At 33.3% G+C, this 22,156-nt stretch overlaps 1 protein-coding gene across 1 annotated transcript in view; it reads right to left on the bottom strand.

The window, feature by feature from the left end:
* The window catches only part of GULP1 (GULP PTB domain containing engulfment adaptor 1), a 1,103,064-nt gene that overhangs the window by 981,042 nt on the left and 99,866 nt on the right, over positions 1 to 22,156 (bottom strand). Inside the window, exons 3-5 of the mRNA XM_063645626.1 lie at positions 8,661 to 8,796; positions 7,402 to 7,464; positions 741 to 909 (exon numbers count right to left, since the gene is read on the bottom strand). The gene's annotated coding sequence lies outside the window, so the exon portion shown is untranslated. The remainder of the gene's footprint in view (positions 1 to 740; positions 910 to 7,401; positions 7,465 to 8,660; positions 8,797 to 22,156) is intronic.

Raw genomic sequence — 22,156 nt, 5'->3', positions numbered from 1 at the left:
TAGAATCTGTATTAAACACTACCTGTCCTTTAAAAAAGCCACAGGTCCTATTAGTGTAGACCAGAATTTTATCAGTGTGATTTTATTACAAAAGGGAAAAGGGACTTTTCATGACTACTTTTGAATCTACATTACTGAGGTTAATAACACAATAATTCATATAATTTTGATTTTCCTTTTTGTCCATTTCAAAATATTTAGTCCTTAAAATGAGATCAAATTTTCTATATAACTCTGTCATATAAACTCTAGGATGTACTGTGAATTTTATTGCAGTCTCTTACAGATAAACAACTGTGAGGTGATAGTTTTTGTTTTGTTAGTTTAAGATACAAGTGTTTGCCAGCATAAGTATTCAGTGGGACAAAACATCTAATTAACTGTGCATAAATACATATTTTCTTATATGTTTTATAACTATGACTTACAGTATGTCAGTTTTTTCAGTCTGTATTTTAGAAGACTCTTGCAAAAATCATCCTCCAAGGACCAACAATGATTGCCACTAATAGGTACTTCGGTGCACAGAGAGGACAATGTTTCACGTGTCTGTACATGTGTCTATATTGCACACCACAGACCAAGGCCATTATCTCTAGCTACTACTAATTATAGTAATTATCTATAATTACTTGTTGTATGGAATATTTATTAAAGAATAAAGGATCATAGATAAGAAAACATTTATGTTATGAGAGTGTTTTGAATCCTGGTGATTTTCTTTTGAAGTATTCACTTACCTGCTTCATTTCGACTCTGTGTTCCGGTTATTATGTCAATTTTAGGTGCCCAGAAACCTTCTGTAATAATGTTGTTCTGGAAATTCCAGGATGTTTTGGTCTTGTTGCATTTCTATTCAGTACAGAGATCCAAACTTGAATTCCAATTTCTTCATGAAAACAGGAACATCTAAAAGGAATTTTGTATCCGTTGGAAAGTTCTGTGTAACTCCAGCATTAATCTGTATTCTGAGGAATCTATAGCCTGTACTGCAACTATTTCTGCTTTTGTGCCTAAAAAACATAAAACTGATAGACCCTAGCATAAAGAAAGCAAGAGGATTCACTTTTTATTATATAAATCTTGTCAGGTGCCTAACGGTATAAATTGTATACATATTTGCAAGACTCAGTAATATGTTATGTAACTAATATAACATACTAGAAGTGCTATTCGTATCAGATTTAGAAATAGATATGTAACAGGAATAATCGTATCTTGCTTACAAATATTTTGAAATTGAAATATTTCCAAAGGAGATTCAGATACAGAACAGAATGTTTTCCCATACTCTTCACTCAGTTTTCCCTAATGTTAATATTTACATAACGATGATATCTTTAATAAAACTAATAAATTAACCTCAATAACCATAATGCTATTTAACTATAGATTTTATTAAAATTTTACTAGTTTTTTCCACTAATGTCCTTTTTCTATTCCATAGTCCAATCCATGATACCAGATGGCATTTAGTAACAATGCTCTTTAGTCTCCTCAAAACTGTGATAGTTTTTCAGTCTTCTCTTTTCTTTCATGACTTTGACTCACTTGAAGAGTACTGGTAAGGTATTTTGTACATCATTCCTTCATTTGACTTTGTCTGGTGTTTCCTCTTGATTAGACTTGAGGTACGGATTTTATGAAAAATACCAGAAAGGTAAAGTGGCTTTCTCACCACATATCAAGGGGTATATGAATGATGTCAACAGGAATTATATTAACCTTCATCACTTGGTTAAGTGGTGCCTGACAGGTTTCTCCAGCACACATGGAAGGGAATTAAGTATCATCTCCTTGTGAGAGGGATATCAAATAATTTGTGGACATATGTTAAAAATCACCTAAGTAATACATATTTTCAAGGAGATATTTTGAGCACTTGCAGATATGCTATTTCTCTTTAAAGTTTCACACACATGAATTGCTATGGTAAATTTCTATTTCTCTCATCCTGTCTACATTTACTATTTGAATATTGTTCTTTGGTAAGAAAGTTTTGTCATTTCTCCGGCATGATCTATCTAGTCTATCATTTATCTATGTTAGTATGTATTTTCATACATTTATTTTATTCTTTGTGTTACAATTTAATACTGTCAGTCTACTAAAAAAGTAAAATGAACCCTGAGGTACTGATTTGGAATCAGAGATATTGGTGCTATCCTCTGATTTTTAAGATGATAGATAGATGATAGATAGATAGATAGATAGATAGATAGATAGATGATAGATAGATAGATAGATAGATAGATAGATAGATAGATAGATAGACAGATGCACAAATAATATAGTTGCATATGTACATGTATGTATAAAAAGTGCATTGTCCCTAGATCTTTACATTGAGGGGACATTGAAGCAATACATTTACTTTAAATACCATATTCCAATTTAAGGAATGTGGCAATGTGGAAAAAAATGACTGTTTCTAGGGCTGAGATACAAGATAAGCCTGGAACAACTTTTGCCTGAAATCCAGGAAATGTTTAAAGGCAAAAGAAAATAGAATATTTAAAATATAAAATTTTGCATTAAGTCATATTTACATTGATCATTGGCATATGTAAACAATGTTTTATCATTATTTTCTCAGTGACGGTAAATGTAGATCTATGATCCAAAGTAAAACACAGTAGAAAATGCTGTATGAAAAGATGTGAGCTTTGAAAGTCTCCCTATATGTATTCACATGTTCTTCAATCCAGGGAATAGTTGAAAGCTTATTTGACAAATGTAATTTATATCAGATTTAGAGCTTTATCCCAATCCCTCCCTTCCAAATTTTAGTAATATTTTTATGTTTATAAATCACATTTAGTGTAACTTTTTTTATAGCGCTAAACGCGTTATTGCTTCACAAAATTTTACTATTTAACACATGTTTATGTATAATTTTTATGTGCTATTGGATATAAGCAATCAATAAAGCAGATACTGTGCCACCTTCAGGAAGTTTACAGCCCAGTAGTGTAAGTAGACATTCAACTGGTAATGACCTGGGTGGTAAATGAAAAAAAAAAAAACCAAAAACAAACAAACAAAAAACAGTAAAAAGCAATGTTCTAAGGTGATGTAACTAATAAGTTTCAGTATAGCAGTCCCTAAGGAAAGGATATTAAGGTGAGAAGAGTTTAGCCAGACAATGGGTTTGTGGGTGGGGCCTGTTCGAAGCATGGAAGCACAAGTGTAGGAACAGTTTTTGCATAAAGCACTTTGCAAAATAAGCTGATCTGTATTCACAGTTTCATCTGGTAGTTATACTCTCTTGCGGTTATATGGCAGTTGTGATAAACTACTTTCCTTCAAACTTTTTTTTTCCTAATGGAAAATATTTTAAACATAAAATTTTCAGTAAATATATCATATTGAAGTGGAAAGATATCTATAGAATAAACATTCTAATTTTATATTAAATATATACATTTCTAATATTTGAGTATATATGCACGTATGATTTTAAATGTTTTTTGTTATAATTTTTAATTTGTAAAATGTTATTCATGCACCATATGTAACCTAAAGCTTATTTCTCTATTTTGAAAAAGCAGTCATTGTTCAAATAACTTTTTTAATATTGTAAAATTTTCTCAATGAATGCTCTTTGAAGCATGTCTATAAGCCTAGGAAGAAACATATAGCATGTAAATTTAAAAATGGAATGTTTTAAAATTCTTGATATCTTATGTGGCTTTGACCTAAATATTATTGACAGATATTTATGATGTGGATTTGCTTCTTTTAATAAAGTGCTTATTTAGAAAATACCTTAAATAATTGTCTTTATAAACAAAACAGACATATGTGGTAAAGCAACAGTGACATCCAGTGACTACTCAGATTAATTCAAGGAATATCATTTAGATTTGCCAAAAGCAAAGGAAAATGCATTATTAAATAATTAACTGCATACTTTTTTCTGTTTATTTTAAATTTTCTAAGACTGTATCCTTAAAACATCACTTTCTGAAAATAAAAACCAGTTAATCATTAAGAGAATGAAAATAATAATCTTCCAAGAAGCAAAGAATTATAGAGGAGACATAGCTCATGGCAGCCTTAGCTCCAAAATATAACTATCACTTCTTCTTACAATGACTAGTCCTATGGCCTCAATCTAACAATATATATAAGTAAGACTGGGAAATATGTGAGCTACAATTGGTGAATATTTGATGGTGACTAATGATGTCTGCGACAATTGTCATTTATCTAATTTGATATTTGTCTTTTAAATTAATTTACAGGACATATTTATAGGCAGTAATAACTGTATAATTCATGATGATATACATATTTAGTTGTCATTTATTTGTCTTTTTTTTTCTTTTTTTTAAATTATTATTATACTTTAGGTTTTAGGGTACATGTGCACAATGTGCAGGCTTGTTACATATGTATCCATGTGCCATGTCGATTTCCTGCACCCATTAACTCGTCATTTAGCATTAGGTATATCTCCTAATGCTGTCCCTCCCCCCTCCCCCAACCCCACAACAGTCCCCAGAGTGTGATGTTTCCCTTCCTGTGTCCATGTGTTCTCATTGTTCAATTCCCACCTATGAGTGAGAACATGTGGTGTTTGGTTTTTTGTCCTTGAGATAGTTTACTGAGAATGATGGTTTCCAGTTTCATCCATGTCCCTACAAAGGACATGAACTCATCACTTTTTATGGCTGCATAGTATTCCATGGTGTATATGTGCCACATTTTCTTAATCCAGTCTATCGTTGTTGGACATTTGGGTTGGTTCCAAGTCTTTGCTATTGTGAATAGTGCTGCAATAAACATACGTGTGCATGTGTCTTTATAGCAGCATGATTTATAGTCCTTTGGGTATATACCCAGTAATGGGATGGCTGGGTCAAATGGTATTTCTAGTTCAAGATCCCTGAGGAATCGCCACACTGACTTCCACAATGGTTGAACTAGTTTACAGTCCCACCAACAGTGTAAAAGTGTTTCTATTTCTCCACATCCTCTACAGCACCTGTTGTTTCCTGATTTTTTAATGATGGCCATTCTAACTGGTGTGAGATGGTATCTCACTGTGGTTTTGATTTGCATTTCTCTGATGGCCAGTGATGATGAGCATTTCTTCATGTGTTTTTTGGCTGCATAAATGTCTTCTTTTGAGAAGTGTCTGTTCATGTCCTTCGCCCACTTTTTGATGGGGTTGTTTGTTTTTTTCTTGTAAATTTGTTTGAGTTCATTGTAGATTCTGGATATCAGCCCTTTGTCAGATGAGTAGGTTGCAAAAATTTTCTCCCATTCTGTAGGTTGCCTGTTCACTCTGATGGTAGTTTCTTTTGCTGTGCAGAAGCTCTTTAGTTTAATTAGATCCCATTTGTCAATTTTGGCTTTCGTTGCCATTGCTTTTGGTGTTTTAGACATGAAGTCCTTGCCCACGCCTATGTCCTGAATGGTATTGCCTAGGTTTTCTTGTAAGATTTTACTGGTTTTAGGTCTAACATGTAAGTCTTTAATCCATCTTGAATTAATTTTTGTATAAGGTGTAAGGAAGGGATCCAGTTTCAGCTTTCTATATATGGCTAGCCAGTTTTCCCAGCACCATTTATTAAATAGGGAATCCTTTCCCCATTTCTTGTTTTTGTCAGTTTTGTCAAAGATCAGATAGTTGTAGATATGCGGCATCATTTCTGAGGGCTCTGTTCTGTTCCATTGATCTATGTCTCTGTTGTGGTACCAGTACCACGCTGTTTTGGTTACTGTAGCCTTGTAGTATAGTTTGAAGTCAGGTAGCATGATGCCTCCAGCTTTGTTCTTTTGGCTTAGGATTGACTTGGCAATGTGGGCTCTTTTTTGGTTCCATATGAACTTTAAAGTAGTTTTTTCCAATTCTGTGAAGAAAGTCATTGGTAGCTTGATGGGGATGGCATTGAATCTATAAATTACCTTGGGCAGTATGGCCATTTTCACGATATTGATTCTTCCAACCCATGAGCGTGGAATGTTCTTCCATTTGTTTGTATCCTCTTTTATTTCATTGAGCAGTGGTTTGTAGTTCTCCTTGAAGAGGTCCTTCATATCCCTTGTAAGTTGGATTCCTAGGTATTTTATTCTCTTTGAAGCAATTGTGAATGGGAGTTCACTCATGATTTGGCTCTCTGTTTGTCTGTGATTGGTGTACAAGAATGCTTGTGATTTTTGTACATTGATTTTGTATCCTGAGACTTTGCTGAAGTTGCTAATCAGCTTAAGGAGATTTTGGGCTGAGACAATGGGGTTTTCTAGATATACAATCATGTCATCTGCAAACAGGGACAATTTGACTTCCTCTTTTCCTAATTGAATACCCTTTATTTCCTTCTCCTGCCTGATTGCTCTGGCCAGAACTTCCAGCACTATGTTGAATAGGAGCGGTGAGAGAGGGCATCCCTGTCTTGTGCCAGTTTTCAGAGGGAGTGCTTCCAGTTTTTGCCCATTCAGTATGATATTGGCTGTGGGTTTGTCATAGATAGCTCTTATTATTTTGAGATACGTCCCATCAATACCTAATTTATTGAGAGTTTTTAGCATGAAGGTTGTTGAATTTTGTCAAAGGCCTTTTCTGCATCTACTGAGATAATCATGTGGTTTTTGTCTTTGGTTCTGTTTATATGCTGGATTACATTTATTGATTTGCATATGTTGAATCAGCCTTGCGTCCCAGGGATGAAGCCCACTTGATCATGGTGTATAAGCTTTTTGATGTGCTGCTGGATTCGGTTTGCCAGTATTTTATTGAGGATTTTTGCATCAATGTTCATCAAGGATATTGGTCTGAAATTCTCTTTTTTGGTTATGTCTCTGCCAGGCTTTGATATCAGGACGATGCTGGCTTCATAAAATGTGTTAGGGAGGATTCCCTCTTTTTCTATCGATTGGAATAGTTTCAGAAGGAATGGTACCAGTTCCTCCAATTTGTCTTAAGCTATTTTGTGGTATCCTTTGCCATACAATAACAAGTATACATAAATATATATCCATCTTTTACTTTATAGATTCTGAATTACCTTCTTTGTTCAGGAAGATCTATAGCACTTCAAATTTTTACTAGTATTCTTGCAATATATTTACTACTTTGCTTTTCATTTAGTTACTTACTTGATTGACAATTATTCTTAAATGAATAAATAAAGTAAAATTCCTACTTCTAGCAGATGATTAAATAATCTCATCAACAACATTTATTACATAAACAATCTAGTTCCCACTGAATTAAAATATATTCTTCAAAACACTATATTAAGTTTCTTTGTAGACTTTATATTTCTTCCAAAAGTGTTTTTTAAGCAGTTACTACGTATCTTAATTAGGCAATACTCTCTCTTTTGCATGCAATGTTTTCATATGCAAAATAAGAGAGGAAAACTGATTGAAACTCTCCAGTTACTGTACCTTTTCATCCATGAGGCATTCCAGACTGCTCTCAGACAGTGAGTACAGTGTGGGTCCAGAACCCTAGAGTCAAGATACTTGCTTAGTACAAGGTTCTTTGAACAGGCAGCACTTCCTCAGACATTTCCCCAGCAGCCAGTGGCTAATGTCAGAAATACGCTGCGGTCTGAAGCTCTGGCTCCTCAATTTTCCCTACTTTTTCTTCTTGCACAGGTGTTAGACCTGCCTCATGGTCTGAATGCTTTTCTTGCCTCCCCCTGCTCTCTTTAACTTATCCTTCATTGGCGATTCCCCAGTTAATCTTTTGCATGTCTAGTTCTTTGAATTTTGCTTCTTTGATGACCAAATTGATTTATTGGTATGGTGATAGTTAATTTTATGTGTCTGTTTAACCAGGTTAAAGAACCTCCAGACAGTTGATAAAACATTATTTCTTGGTGTGCCTGAGAGGATGTTTCTGGAAGAGATTAGCATTGGAATTGGTAGATTGAATAACGAAATTCCACCTGCACCAATGTGGGTGGACCTTATCCAATCTGACGAGGGCCCAAATAGTATAAAAAGTGGCAGTAAGGGCAAATTCTCTCTCTTTCTTCTGGAGCTGGGGTATCCATCTTCTGACTTCAGATATTAGAGTTCCTGATTCTTGGGCCTTCAAACTCTGAGATTTATACCAGCTGCCCCCACTACCTCTGGTTCTCAGGCCTTTGGCCTTGGACTGGGAATTATACTGTGAGCTCCCAGTTCTCAGGCCTTCAGACCCAGATTGAATTACAACACTGACTTTTCTGATTCTCCAGTTTGTAGGTAGCATATTGTGGACTTCTTGGCCTATATAATCATATGAGCCAATTCACATAATAAATTTTCTTTTATATACATAATATATATGTATACTTAGTTATACTTGGTATGTGTGTATATAAAATACATATACTTAGTTATTTTATATATATATATATACACTTAGTTGCTCTTTATTAGGCACTGGCAATTCTAAACAATGTCAGTGATAAATACTGATATATACACATATATTCTCTTGGCTCTGTTTCTCTGGATAACCTTAATACAGATTTCAAGTTACATATAAGGATTGATTTATGTCTTTAATTAATATTTTACTTGATGTGTAGACATATGTGCTATAGTTTCTTTATGAGTTATTGTTACTATACCTAGTATCTATCAAATGTCTTCATTAATAACCTGAAGATGTTAAAAGGAGCATATGGATTCAGACTTCAAGGATCTCCTACCTTGGAAAGTGGGTAACCTTGGTTCACTGATTCAGAAACAATAAATAAAACAGAAAATCTAGTAACAACATGAAAAACAAACTGAGCAAATCACAGATGGAAAATGTTTAGTCGCACAAGGGCAGTTGAAAACATTCTGGGGAGAACAAAGAAAAAACAAAGTTTCATTCAGTATGTGTCACAGGAATTTCACAAATAAGCAAGTTATTTAAGTGTATAACCCAAGCTATTGCATGTAGGAAGCGTTAAAAAAATCATTCTGTGTAATACATGCTCTATGTGCCTTTATGAGATGTAAAAAAACAAATAAAAAAAGAAGGTAATCAGTTAAAAGTTCCATCAAACAGATTGATTAAATAGAATCTAAAATACTAAATAATTAGAACAGTGATGAAAGATTAAGCATTCCCGATTTACTGTCTCTATAGAAGAGCCTATATAAAGATACTTGGATAACTATTTGAAGAACTTGAAAGCTTTCTCCAAATAGAATGGTAACTGATTTCCCTCCATAAATCATAAGATTAATGTCCTATGTAAGCCATGCTTACCTAGCAAAACTGGTAAACACAAAAACATGTGGTGAACAAAACTACAGATTCCCACTTGCCCATGGCCATTTTGAAAAGGATAGTGTCTGAAGTCCGGCTGAGGTGATCTCAGATGGAGACGAGGAAGTTATTGGGAACTGTAGCAAAAGTCACTCTTGCTATGCTTTAGCAAAGAGAGTGGCAGCATTTTGTCCCTGCCTTAGAGATCTGGGGAACTTTGAACTTGAGAGAGATAATCTGAAATTAAAACATATGTTTAAAAGGGAAGCACAGCATAAAAGTTTTGAAAATTCACAACCAGATGATACAATATGAAAGAAAAACCCATTTTCAGGGGAAAAATTCAAACCTGCTTCAGATATTTGCACAAGTAACAAGGAGCCAAATGTTAATTATCAAGGCAAAGAGGAAAATGTCTCCAGGGCAAGTCAGAGGTCTTCACAGCAGCCCCTCCTATCATAGGCACCAAGGCTTAGGAGGAAAAAATGGTTTCATAGGTGATGCCCAGGGCCTTGCTGCTTTGAGCAGTCTCAGGACTTGGTGCCTTGCATCCCAACTGTGGCTAAAAGAGGCCAACATACAGCTCAGGCCATGTTTCAGATGGTGCAATCCCCTAGTCTTGGCATTTCCCATGCAGTGTTGGCCCTGCAGGTGCACAGAAGGCAATAATTAAGGTTTGGGAACCTCCGGCTACATTTCAATAGGTGTAGGGAAATGCATGGATGTTCAGGCTGAAGTTTGCTGCATGCATGGAGCCCTCATGGAAAACCTCTGCTAGGGCAGATTTCTTGTGAAGATGTGTTTTCTACATGGAAGTTAATTCTGAGAACTCCTAATAATACAGAACACCCAATTCACAACAATCTTGAATCATTCTAGTTCCCCTTCTGTGCCATTTGGTCTCCGACACCTGGAGAACCGCCAATTCTTGCATTTAAAGAGTAAACTCAAAATAAAGTATGAAAGAAAAGTTTCTAAGAGGGGGAAACAAAACTTACATTATTTGAATTTTGTTATTCTATTTGCTCACTTGGAGTTTGTGTGTGTGCATGCATTTAAATTTTTAAACATTGAAATAGAGTCTGAACTGGGAGGAACAATATTTTTGTTAAGTGCAAATTTTATCCCATGTATGAAAAATAATACCTAATTTTAAAAATACATATTTAAAACTAAAATGCATATTTTTTCATAACTTAGTTGATTACTGGAAAACTAAATAACAGATAATAAAATGGCAGCTATTTAATATAACTTAAATTGTTTTGCAGAAATTCCAGTTGTATTAAAATTCACTTATTAATTACTGAATATTTGTTATTTTGTTTGGCATATCTAATACCTCAAGTATTATGTATAATTTAACTTCATGGCCATTATTGAAAATAATTTTGTCATATATGGGAGAGAATTGTTAAGCAAATAATTCATTCTTGGTATCATATACTAGGTAGACCAGTTGAATCAGTATTTTCAATGATAAACTGAGGTGACTAGAACTATGCCTATTTTTTATTATGCTTGGAACATAGTAAATGCTTGATAGATATTTGTAAATTGATGCATCAAATTTTACATAGAGAGTGACATGATTTGAATTTGTTTTTAAAGCATCATATTGACATCAATTTGAAAGCTAGATTAGAAGCCAAGATTGCAGCTAGGGAGACCACTGTAGTGATTGCAGAATAACAAATGAAGAACCAAGGTGGTAGCTGTGAGAATAGAAGAGATGGAAAAGATTGAAAAACTATTCATGAGCTATAACCCATAGGACCTAAGGGAAAATAAGAAATTAAGAAAAACTACTAGGATATCAATAAAAATCATAGATTTAGACAATCAGAGTTGTAGTTCAGCTTTATATATGTCTTTGTAATATCCAAGGGGTATATGCAATAGGTAATTATATAATAGTATCTATGTTTGGAAGTATTAGAAAGAAAAACAATATTTGTAATTCAATACATGTATGGGTATTTGATACCAACAGTTGAGAGAAATAAATTAGATGTAGCCTTCAGATTAGCTGAAAGAAGTATATAAACACTTGGGAAATATCCCAATTGAGGGACGGGCAGAGAAAGAATAACTTGAAATAAGACTAAGGCAGAGACAGGCAATCAGGTGAAATTTTTAGAAAGAAACAGTGACTAATCTCAAGTTATGTGAAGAGGTCAAAGTCTGGAGTGCAAGATGGTCATTGAAAACTGTCCATTTGACTTAATAAATATGAAAACCTTGGAAAGAGGAACTTCCAAGAGTATTGTGAGTGGAATATATTCAATATTTATTGCAGCTTTCTTTTAGTATTTCTTTCTATGTTGCAGAGACAGGAAAGCTTAAAACAAATTCCAGATTATCTCATAGCTAGAATTCCAAATGTGTTTCAGGTTCCGCAATCAAATGAGCTCCCACGAGACTTGGAATTACAACTGAGATTATTGATTGACAAGAGAAGCACAGTGCCTGGTTCTCTAATTGGTGGTCAGTATTATAAAAGAGGCAGCATGGTTCTGAACCCAGCAGGTGTAATAGTAGTATGTGTGTGTGTGTGTGTGTGTGTGTGTGTGTGTGTGTGTGTGTGTGTGTGTTTGGAGACAACAGCTATGAAGACAACTTATCAATGAACAGACGAGTTCCTTATTCTGGGAAGAGCTGCTGATAAGCTGGCAGCACAGTTCTGCTATTAGATGTTTATATGTCTCTTTCTTAAGCCCTCTCAATAATTTATAATCCATTTAGAACACTGTAATAAATACATTTACCCTTAAACTACTTACAGTATATTCTGTTTGCTTCAACTCAATCATGACCCATACAACTGAGACAAAAAGGTATGGATAGAGAAAAGATTGCTGGTGAGGAACAGGAAGTTTGGTAACATATTATCTAGCTGTCTCCTTTTTCTCCCAAAACAAAACAAAATCCTCTATTGAGAGTAAAAAGAAATGTGTTGGAGTAAGGACGTGAAGAATATTATAAATATTTTAACAGTGAGCTAGTATTCAAAAACTTTTGCCTGGTGGTGCCTCTTGTTTCGAAGAGAAAATTTAAATTCCTGAGTTAATGGAATGTAATTAAAATTTTCGTGATGGAAGCAATAAATTAATGATGGTAGAATAAATTAATACTAAACTTTTATGCTACAAATGCCTCGAAGTGCTGAATAGAAATATAACTTTTCTGATAAAATGTATTGCTATGCTTATAGGAGAAAATGTAAAATCCTCAGAGTCAGGGGAAGAAAACAAAATGAGGGAGAAAATGGAAGCAGTGAGCTGGTCTTGCGGCTATGTCTGGCTATTAAGTTTGGTTTTACATACTCATGGGCACAGGAAATACGTTTTGAGTCTATATGACACAGGACATTAGAAATGACGCAACTGCAAAATACTGAGACTCTACAAAAAGGTTACACAATTACTGAAAAGAAAGTCTATGGAAATCTCTATTCACCTACAGAAGTAGATCAGAAGACTATTTGCTGTGGTTAGAGCCAGAAAACAAGTTTCCTTTGATACATTTACAGCAATGAGTATGTTTCTTAGGTGAGTTCATGGTCAAATTTGCACAATTCCAATGGTTTAGAAATACCAGTAGGAGGGGAAAATAAGCTTAGAAGCTGGTTTCATTGGGAATTGAACAATGAGAACTCATGGACACAGGAAGGGGAACATCACACTCCGGGAACTGTTGTGGGGTGTGGGGAGGGGGGAGGGACAGCATTAGGAGAGATGCCTAATGCTAAATGACGAGTTAATGGGTGCAGCAAAACAACATGGCACATGGATACACATGTAACAAACCTGCACATTGTGCACATGTACCCTAAAACCTAAAGTATAATAATAAAAAATAAAATAAAATAAAACTTAAAAACAGGTAAGACCACAACTTTATAAAATTTTGCGCAGACTTTAAATTGCACAGTGGTATTACTTTCAAGAGAAGTGAGTCATATCTTTGACATTATAGTTGTACTTTTTCTATTACTTTTTTTTCAGTTTTGGCAGTAAGTTGTTTTGTTTTAGTACATTATGACAATTATATGAAATGCATTGTCTGTAGAAATGATAGCAAAAAGTTCCTGTGTGGGCTAATAGCAGTCATTTGGGATATCTAGTATATAAAGATGCATAATCTCTCTGAAAACATACATAATCCAAGACAGAATTTTCACAAATAATTTCACTGTGAAGGTGAGTACATTTCCAAATTATTAGCATCATAAGTAATTATTGGCAGACATAGCCAATAGTCTTAAGAACTTCAAAAAATAGAAAAACCATATTTAGAAAAGAGTAGAAAAATAATGTATATAGAGCCATTATAGACAAAACAAGAAACTAAAATCATTAAGCCCAAAGCACCAAATTCATAGAAAAGCCAGTTTTGAAAAGGAATTAAGTAGGACTTCGAAAATTAAAATATAGTTATTATAATTATAAATGTATTGATCCACTCAAATTTCAGATAAGGCACAGAAGGAAATAATGAATTGAATATGAGACCTAGGAAAATAACCTAGAATGCAGCACAGGGAGACAAACGACCGTTACTTCCCCATTTTTTTGAAAGATATAAAAGCCAACAGAAGAGAACTTTCATATACACCAGCTACTCTATCTGCCCATGTTTTGCTTGCTAGGATTGGCTGTAAGATATTGGAACCCAGTGTAAAATGAAAAAGTAGGCTCCTTGTTAAAGTTTCAAGATGGCGACAACAGATAGTTGAGCTAAGCACGGGTCTCCTTTGAGCACAGCATCTGGTGTGACTGCAGTACATGTCCACCAAGATTATTGTTAGCACAGCCATTACTTCTATTCTTTAATTTTTTTAGACGGAGTCTCGTTCTCTCGCCAGGCTGGAGTGCAGCGGCACGATCTTGGCTCACTGCAACCTCAGACTCCCTGGTTCAAGTGATTCTCCTTCTTCAGCCTCCTGAGTAGCTGGGATTACAGGCAGGCGCCACCACGCCCAGCTAATTTTTGTATTTTTAGTAGAGACGGGGTTTCACCATATTGGCCAGGATGGTCTCCATCTTCTGACCTTGTGATCCGCCCGCCTTGGCTGACTTCTATTTTTATAGCTACCTTTCTCCCAGCTCTGGTGAATGCATCTACATGGTCACTGAATTCAAGCTCTTCTTGTCTATCAACAATATTCTTCCAAAATTAGTTTATTCGTCCAATGAACTACTAGTCAATATTTTTTTCAAAGAAAATGGTAAGCCAATGTTAGACCGCACATGAAAGATGTAAAAGGTACAAAAATAGCCAAAAGAACTTTAAAATGCTTAAAACAGAAGACAAAGATGAAGACGTCAAAGATAAAGACTTAAAAGTAAGATTTCAGAAGGAAATGTAGAATTATATTATCATATTATGGTAGGTAGAATTTTTAAAATAAGATGTAAAATGCATAAATCATTAAGAGGATTGATACAGTTATTTACCTCAATATTAATCACCACAACACAAGTAAACTACTCTGAACCAACTAAAATGTCAAGACATATATTTGGAGAAGTTATTAAGTCATAAAACCAATAAAGGGTTTTGTCCAGAATAAAAAATAATTATTCTTGAAACAAGAATAAGACAGACCAGAAAACCAAATTTTGTAAATGGTCAAAGAATATGGACAAGAACTTCTCAGAAGAGGAAACCAATAACTATCAACACGTCTTCACAAGAAATCTGAGAATTGAAAATCAAATAAAAAAATGAGACATTATTTCTTAAATATTACTTCGGCAGGAATTAAAAATTCTCACTACAGTTTTCAGCAAGTATGTGAAGAAATAAATACTCTTCTAGAGTGCTGCGACAAGAACACTTTGTAGAGCCATTTAGCAACATGTTTTATAATTGAAACACTGCTTATTCTACAACCTAGCAATTCCTATTGAAAAGAACACGGTGCAACAAAAATCAAACAAGTGGTAAATACATAGATATATTTTTTTAAGTAAGTTATGAAAGAATAAGTAGAATGTGATACTATTTGTGTATCTTTTAAAACAGGAAAAACGTATAAATTATTTCTGTAAATAGCAAATGTACATGGGGAGAATTCATCCCAGCTTCTGGTTATTGGCTACTACTAAAAAGGGAGAAAGACTATAGAATGTACTGGAGTTAAGATTTTCAGACAGAATAAAATCAATTTGGGTTCATATTGACTATGAGTGGTAACTGCAATCCACAAAGCATGAACAGAACAAGTATCAGGAGAAACATCTGAAGATGAAAAACAGCTTGTGCTATAATCCCCATGCACTATAAAGGAATCTTAATACTCACTGAAGATTGTTTCCATACTTTGGGGCACACGGGTAATTGAGCCCTAAACATCATCCTAAAGTAAATGCATTACTCAGTTGTCATCCTTATTTGTGAAAGGAAAGGTACAGACATTCCCTAAGTTAAAGATAAATATGAAAAATCTGGATTAAGCTTGTGATTTAAGGATTTTATTACTTATTTGTGGTGGGAGGAAGACCGACTACTGTCTATATGCTTTTATTGTTTAGTGTGACTTTGGGTTATCCTGAATGTCACCTGGATTCTGAATGACTTTTACATTGAAAGAAAGAAAAATGACTGTTGCCAAGGCAGTTGAAATGATTTTCTTCCCAGTCCAGGTGGGCTTTGGCAGGCATCGCACTTTCTAAGCTCTCTAATGAATCACAAATATATGGATCTGACACAATACTAATAGAACTAGGAAAAAAATTATGCCGTGAAAACGCTCTTTTCTGAATTGATTTTGCCATTAATGGAACTGAATTTGCAGGTACAGTACTTCTAATTAACCTTGCTTTTCTGTGCCTGTAAAGTGGACAGCAGCTGTTTATCACTTTGTTTCCATGGGGACATAGAGGATATGATTTTGTGATTGTATATTACCTGTTATGAAATCAATTAAGCATATTCTGCTTCTGTAATATTTCTCCAAAGTAAAACAAAAACTCAATTTAAATTTCAATTTTCCTTGCTTCTTTCCACTTTCAACTCTACTCATTAAATATGTAACATATTATTGGCCACACTGAAATTTTTATTCTGCTGTCATTTGCTTGTTAAACATTTCCCATAAGGCCAAACTTTTTCTCCAGTCTTCTGGTAAATCTATCTGTAGTTATGATTATATTCTTCTAAAACCACATTAATTCAGCAAAAATCTATCATGCCAATAAAGAAAACTTGAGAAAGTTATGTGTGATACAAAGTGGACAAAAGCTGTGCTTTATGTCTGAATGTGTCTCCTTTCTCCTTTGGTAAAAAATGTACTAAAATGTAAGTTCCAAGCAAACAGAATTTTTCCTTTTTTGTTTGTTTGTTTACTGCTATAGTCCCAATAGTGGCACATAATAGTTGGCCGATAATAGTTGGTGAATGGATGATTCAATAAATGCGCTCTTTGTATTATTGTGAGGTGAGAGGCAGAAGGCAGAAGGCATTATGGTAACTATATTTTAAATATCAAAAGTTATTAATCAAGCTAGTATGTTGTTACGTAAAATATTTTCCATCCCATTTAGACAAATATATTTCATAAAGACAATTGAAAGGTATGTTATAAAGCTGTAATTTTTATGTTAGGAAAGTTGACAAAATATTGAGACATATCAAATAAATTTTTTCTGCATGTTTAGGTATTTAGTTAATTGGTTATGATGCTTGGATTAATAATAAATGAAAATACATAGATAATTCATAAGTATATGTTTATTCCATATTGACCTTCCTTGCCTTCATTTCAGCAAAACCAGTAATTATGTTGCAAGCATGATTATTGCATCATTTTGTTGTATTGTATTTAAGTGCATGCAATTTGAAATATTTTTTCAAAAATGTAAATTCAATTAAATCTAAACATTTTTAAACATCATCTTTTCAATAACTTTTTTCTTCTAAAGAATTCAAAATTACTTATTAAAAGGCAAATACAAATTGCAAATTTATTATGAATATGAAAATTTAAAATAAATAGCCAAATGAAACTGAAACTTTAATATTATTTAAAAATGACTATGTCTTATTAAATGTTTTAAGAAAAACAAAACCATCATCAGTTCTAATATTCACGTAGCTGCCAATAGAATCATGATTATACTTCCAGTGTTGCTTATAGACTCATATATTAACAAATTTGAGTTAAACGAATTGCTGTATATAGGAAAAGGTTCTTTCCCCTCCTTGTACAACTGGTACAAATACCTCATTTATTTGTATGTTCCTTTAGAAAGGAATTAGAATCAAACTAGGACACTCAGCACTTTTGGGAAAATAATGCTTAACATTCTATGATCTATTCCATTATTCCTGTTACTTGGAACAAAGGATTTGACAGGGTAATTACTTATTTTTTATCTTAGCTGAGCACTTTTGCCACTCAAATCCTTCTTGTACACAGAAGCAGGAAAATGGGGTAGCTATCAATGAAAAAGCCTGAAACACCTTAATACAGTGTTCAAAGTGAACATTGATAGAGACAAACCAAAATGAAGTGCCCCCTGGTGGAAGGAAATGAGAACAAAACAACCTCACTTTTGTAATAATCCTAGGAGATACGCATCACCTGAATTTAATTATATGGAAATAACAAGTTACTCCAAATTAAGGGCATTCTAACCATGCCTGTAATCCTCAAAAGTATCAATAGTAGGCAGTCATATTAAAAACTAAGCTATATCTCTATGTGGTTATATGGAATAAACTCTAAGACGTATATTTTAAGTTTTAAAAAAGTTAGAGACTAGTATTTTAGTTTTGAAAAACATTCTATGCATTTATAATTCATTTCAGAACAACAAACAAACAGTTAGTGATTGTCACCTCTGGGACCAAGTAGAGAGTGAGAAAAAGATATTTATTTTCCACTTCCCACTTTTCTGTACTGCCTAATTTATTTTAACCTGAATATAAATTGTATTTAAATTTTTCTTAAGTAAAATGTATTTTGAATTATTTTGAGTACTACAACCTTTGTTTTTGAGTCTCAGAAAATAGAAAAATATTTTCAGGCCAAAAATAATACTGTTGTTAATTTAGTCAACACAAGACTAATCATAGCTTATGACACTTGGAGTCTCACTCGTCCCCGTAATTAACTAGCTATATATGTGTTTGGGCAAACACTTGAATTTTTTGAGGTTCAATTACTAATCTTCATAAATGAGTTTTCTTGCAATTTTAACTTTCTTTTTAAAACATGAATTACAATTTATATATCATGTCGTCAACAGAGGGCAGTAATTAACTACAAGTAATCCCTTTCTCTGAGCAAGCATGAACCATTTTAATAGAATTTGAAGAAACATAGTATTCGAAAGACTACCATTTTCTTCTCTATTCCTACAAATTTTGATCACATTCCAATTTTCTCCTCTCCAAACAAAGACTTCAACCAACCAAACACTTCTTATTTCAAACAACATCAGTCCTTTAAGGTTTAGAAATAAAAACATAATAAAAGAAGAAAGATTATAAAAATAATTTCATGATGACAGAAGGGGCCTTGCCAATGGGAATCAAAATGCCACTTACTCTCTGCCTTCTAATCACTTGCATAGTGGCATCGATGCATTAGTGCCCACTGGAACGATTACAGACAAAGGAGTAACAGATTTGAGTTTAAACTATGCTTGGCTCCTTACTGCCAGTAAGTACTAAAACTCTGGCCACTTGAATTGAGATTTCTAATAATTCTCAAATTTCTTTAGATTTAAAATAGTGACAACAGCTACCTTATAGGATTGTTTAAATATTAAAATAATTATTTGAAGAGATACAACAGTACTAGGTATTAAATAATGTTTATTATTACCATACTACTATTATCGTTATACAGATTTATTTGTGTTAGGACAATAGTATCTAATAATAGAAAGAATATTGCATTTTATCCTTAAGCTTATGTGTATATATACATATATGCAAAATATATACATATATGCAAAATATATACATAAGTTTATGTAACATATGTAATATATGCACATATGTACATATGTTTACATAATACAAAATGAGCAAAGAACATAAATAATAATTCACAAAAGAAAAAGAAAAATATCCAATAAGAAAATTAATATTCAACTTCACTGTTACTCAATGGACTGCAAATTTAAAATTTTGCCAGGTTTTGCCTATAAAACTGAGGAAAAAATTTAAGTGTCATTAAAGGAGCTTACTATCATAAACTGTAAAGTGCAAGTGACTAGAAATTGACATAAAAATATAATTATTCACCATGGGATTCAAATTTTAAATTAAAAAAAATCTGAATATGAGATGAATAAAATTTTTTCTTTACATTTTAGATGTTGAATAACCAGTGAAAACCTCCCCAAGATACACCAACATGACTCTATAAATTAAAAGGCATAAATAAACAGAATTTTACATGAAGCTTGGGAATAACTTATTTCTAAGCAGCTTTGAAGGAGATATATCAAAAGGTGAGACATTCTTCAGTTTGTTGTAATCCTCCTGCAGAGTAAAAGTTGTGATCATTGGTAGAATTCACTTTATTGTGGTTTTATCTGTCTTGTCCTTTGCTGTTTTTTTAAATCCTTGAACAGTATTCGTCATATAGTTGGTGCTTAATAAATATGTCTATGTGATTTGTTTATGTGCTATTTTTTCATACTTTTTAAAGTTTTTTCTAAGAAACTTGTAAGTAAAAATACTTTAATAAAATGTTTATAAACTTACAGGAAATTATTTTCAAATGTCTAAAATAGAGATTATCTGTTAGCAATATTTTTATGATTCTTACCAAAAATCAGTCAAACTTTCTGTTTGCTAACCATTCTTGTTTTTGTAGATATATCTTGTATTATTAGACAAAGGGAAATAGATAATCACAAAACCATTAGCTTTGTGATTGTTAGTGAGCCATGTTTCCTCAGAGTTCCAAAGAGCATGGACCATGTCTTTTTTTTTTTTTTTTTCTGGTTCCTCTTAGAAAAAATTAGTGAAAACACAAATATATACTTAATAAAGAAAGACAAAAATAAAAATAAAATATTTTGAAAAAAAATTATTATTCAGACCAGGTGTGGTGGCTCACGCCTGTAATCCCAGCACTTTGGGAGGCTGAGACAGGCAGATCAGAAGTTTGAGACCAGCTGGGCAACATGGCGAAACCCTATCTTTTTTGTTTGTTTGTTTTTTTGTTTTTTTGTTTTTGACTCACTCCTCTGAACACACGGTGCTTTGACAAGGCTCTCCTAATGTTTGGTCCACAGATGAAAGCAAGAGATTGCAAAGTGCAGTGGGAATATTACTTTTCTTATGCTGGATGATTTTTATCAATTATTGTGACCTAAGAGTCTGTGATACTTTTGTAACAGGTATGTCATTTGTATAAGACTTATTTATCAGAGGTAAGCATATAGGAAACCCTTGTTATGCACCTTTAAAAAGTAAATCAATTTATGTATATCAATTTACCTCTTTATTTACATTTCAGAGATAGAGATATACTTACAAGGTTCTCACAGAAAGAGGTAGAGAAATAAATGAAATAGTATTAGGAATAAACCACATTAATATAATGATATCTAAATAATATCACCATACTATGTAGAAGAAAGTCTGATTATAGAAAACTAGAATTTGTTTAATGTAATATCTCACACAGAAAATATTTTTTCAGTCCACAGAAGAAATTTTTTTCTTCTTTGTGAGACATTACATTAAAAATAAGTAGCAATATTTTATTGTGAAAACCTTAATGCAATTTATGACTAATACTTCTTTGAAAATTTTTCTGTGAGAGCTAAGTAACCCTCAAACCATGACTAGAGGTTCATAGTCCCACGTGCTACAACTACTTCTCAATAACCATTCTCATTTCAACTTAGCAAGAAATATCTTATTAATAATAAATGTGACATAGATCAAACAAAAATTACAACAATGCTGGCACTCAACCTTTGCATGTATGTATTTATTTTGATAACCATGTGAAAATTTAACCAGTTGAGAAGATGGAATTTTCCTACAGATGGACTCAGCTTGTTTGTGAATAGAAAATTCCTGAAAACCATTTTGTTACTACTAGGCTGCTTAACAATAATTTACTTTAATCTGCAACATATTTCAAATTGATCCTTGTTTAATTAATTGTTGAAGGCTGCTGCTTACCACAGGTAAATTCAGGAAAGGATTCTCCCCCAAATTGCTTCATATGCTGCAAGGAATGTGTAGGAAGAAGATGGGGCACAGGGAGATGGAAGACGTGGGGTCTAGCAGTCCAATTTAGTCCAGTGGTTCAGGGTTACATAATGTCATTATATGCGTGCAGTAAAGATAGTGTATTGTTCATTTCTGCCTAACTTATGCTTGGTAGCAAACTACTCCCAAATATACAGAGCTTTTACCAACAAAGGGTTCATTTTCAATCACCTTTGTGGGTCATCTATGTTTGTGCTTCTTTTCCTCTTTATTATGATTATGAAAGAGTAGCCTTTATCTTGAACATAACAATCATCTGGCAGAAACAATGGAAAAAAATAGAATATAAAACTCATAAACTTGTCACGAAGCTCATAAAAATTCTACCCAGCTGTTGTGTACATATATTTCTGCTCATTGTATTTGCCAAAGCCAGTAATGTAGCAAAATCTTATGTTCGAGAAGAGAGAAATATTCTCTTTTCACTGGTTACCAAAGAGGGACCAAAAGGGAGGGGAAGCAAATATGTATGTTTGAACAAATAACATAATCTACCAGACAGAGAAGCAGGAAAAGAATCTAAGTATGTCTCTTCTCCTTCACGTGTATCTAATTGTCCCTCATTCCCTGAGACGGATTTTTTTAAATTCTTAAGAAATACGAAAAATTGAGATACTTAATGGTTGAAACAACTATCTGAAGAGAAATTAATCATGCAGATAATTGCATGATGTACTTAATATTAGGTAT

This window comes from Symphalangus syndactylus, chromosome 8 (genome assembly GCF_028878055.3).
Source record: "Symphalangus syndactylus isolate Jambi chromosome 8, NHGRI_mSymSyn1-v2.1_pri, whole genome shotgun sequence".
Taxonomy (NCBI): Eukaryota; Metazoa; Chordata; class Mammalia; order Primates; family Hylobatidae; genus Symphalangus; species Symphalangus syndactylus.
This window is presented reverse-complemented; position numbering and strand designations above follow the sequence as displayed.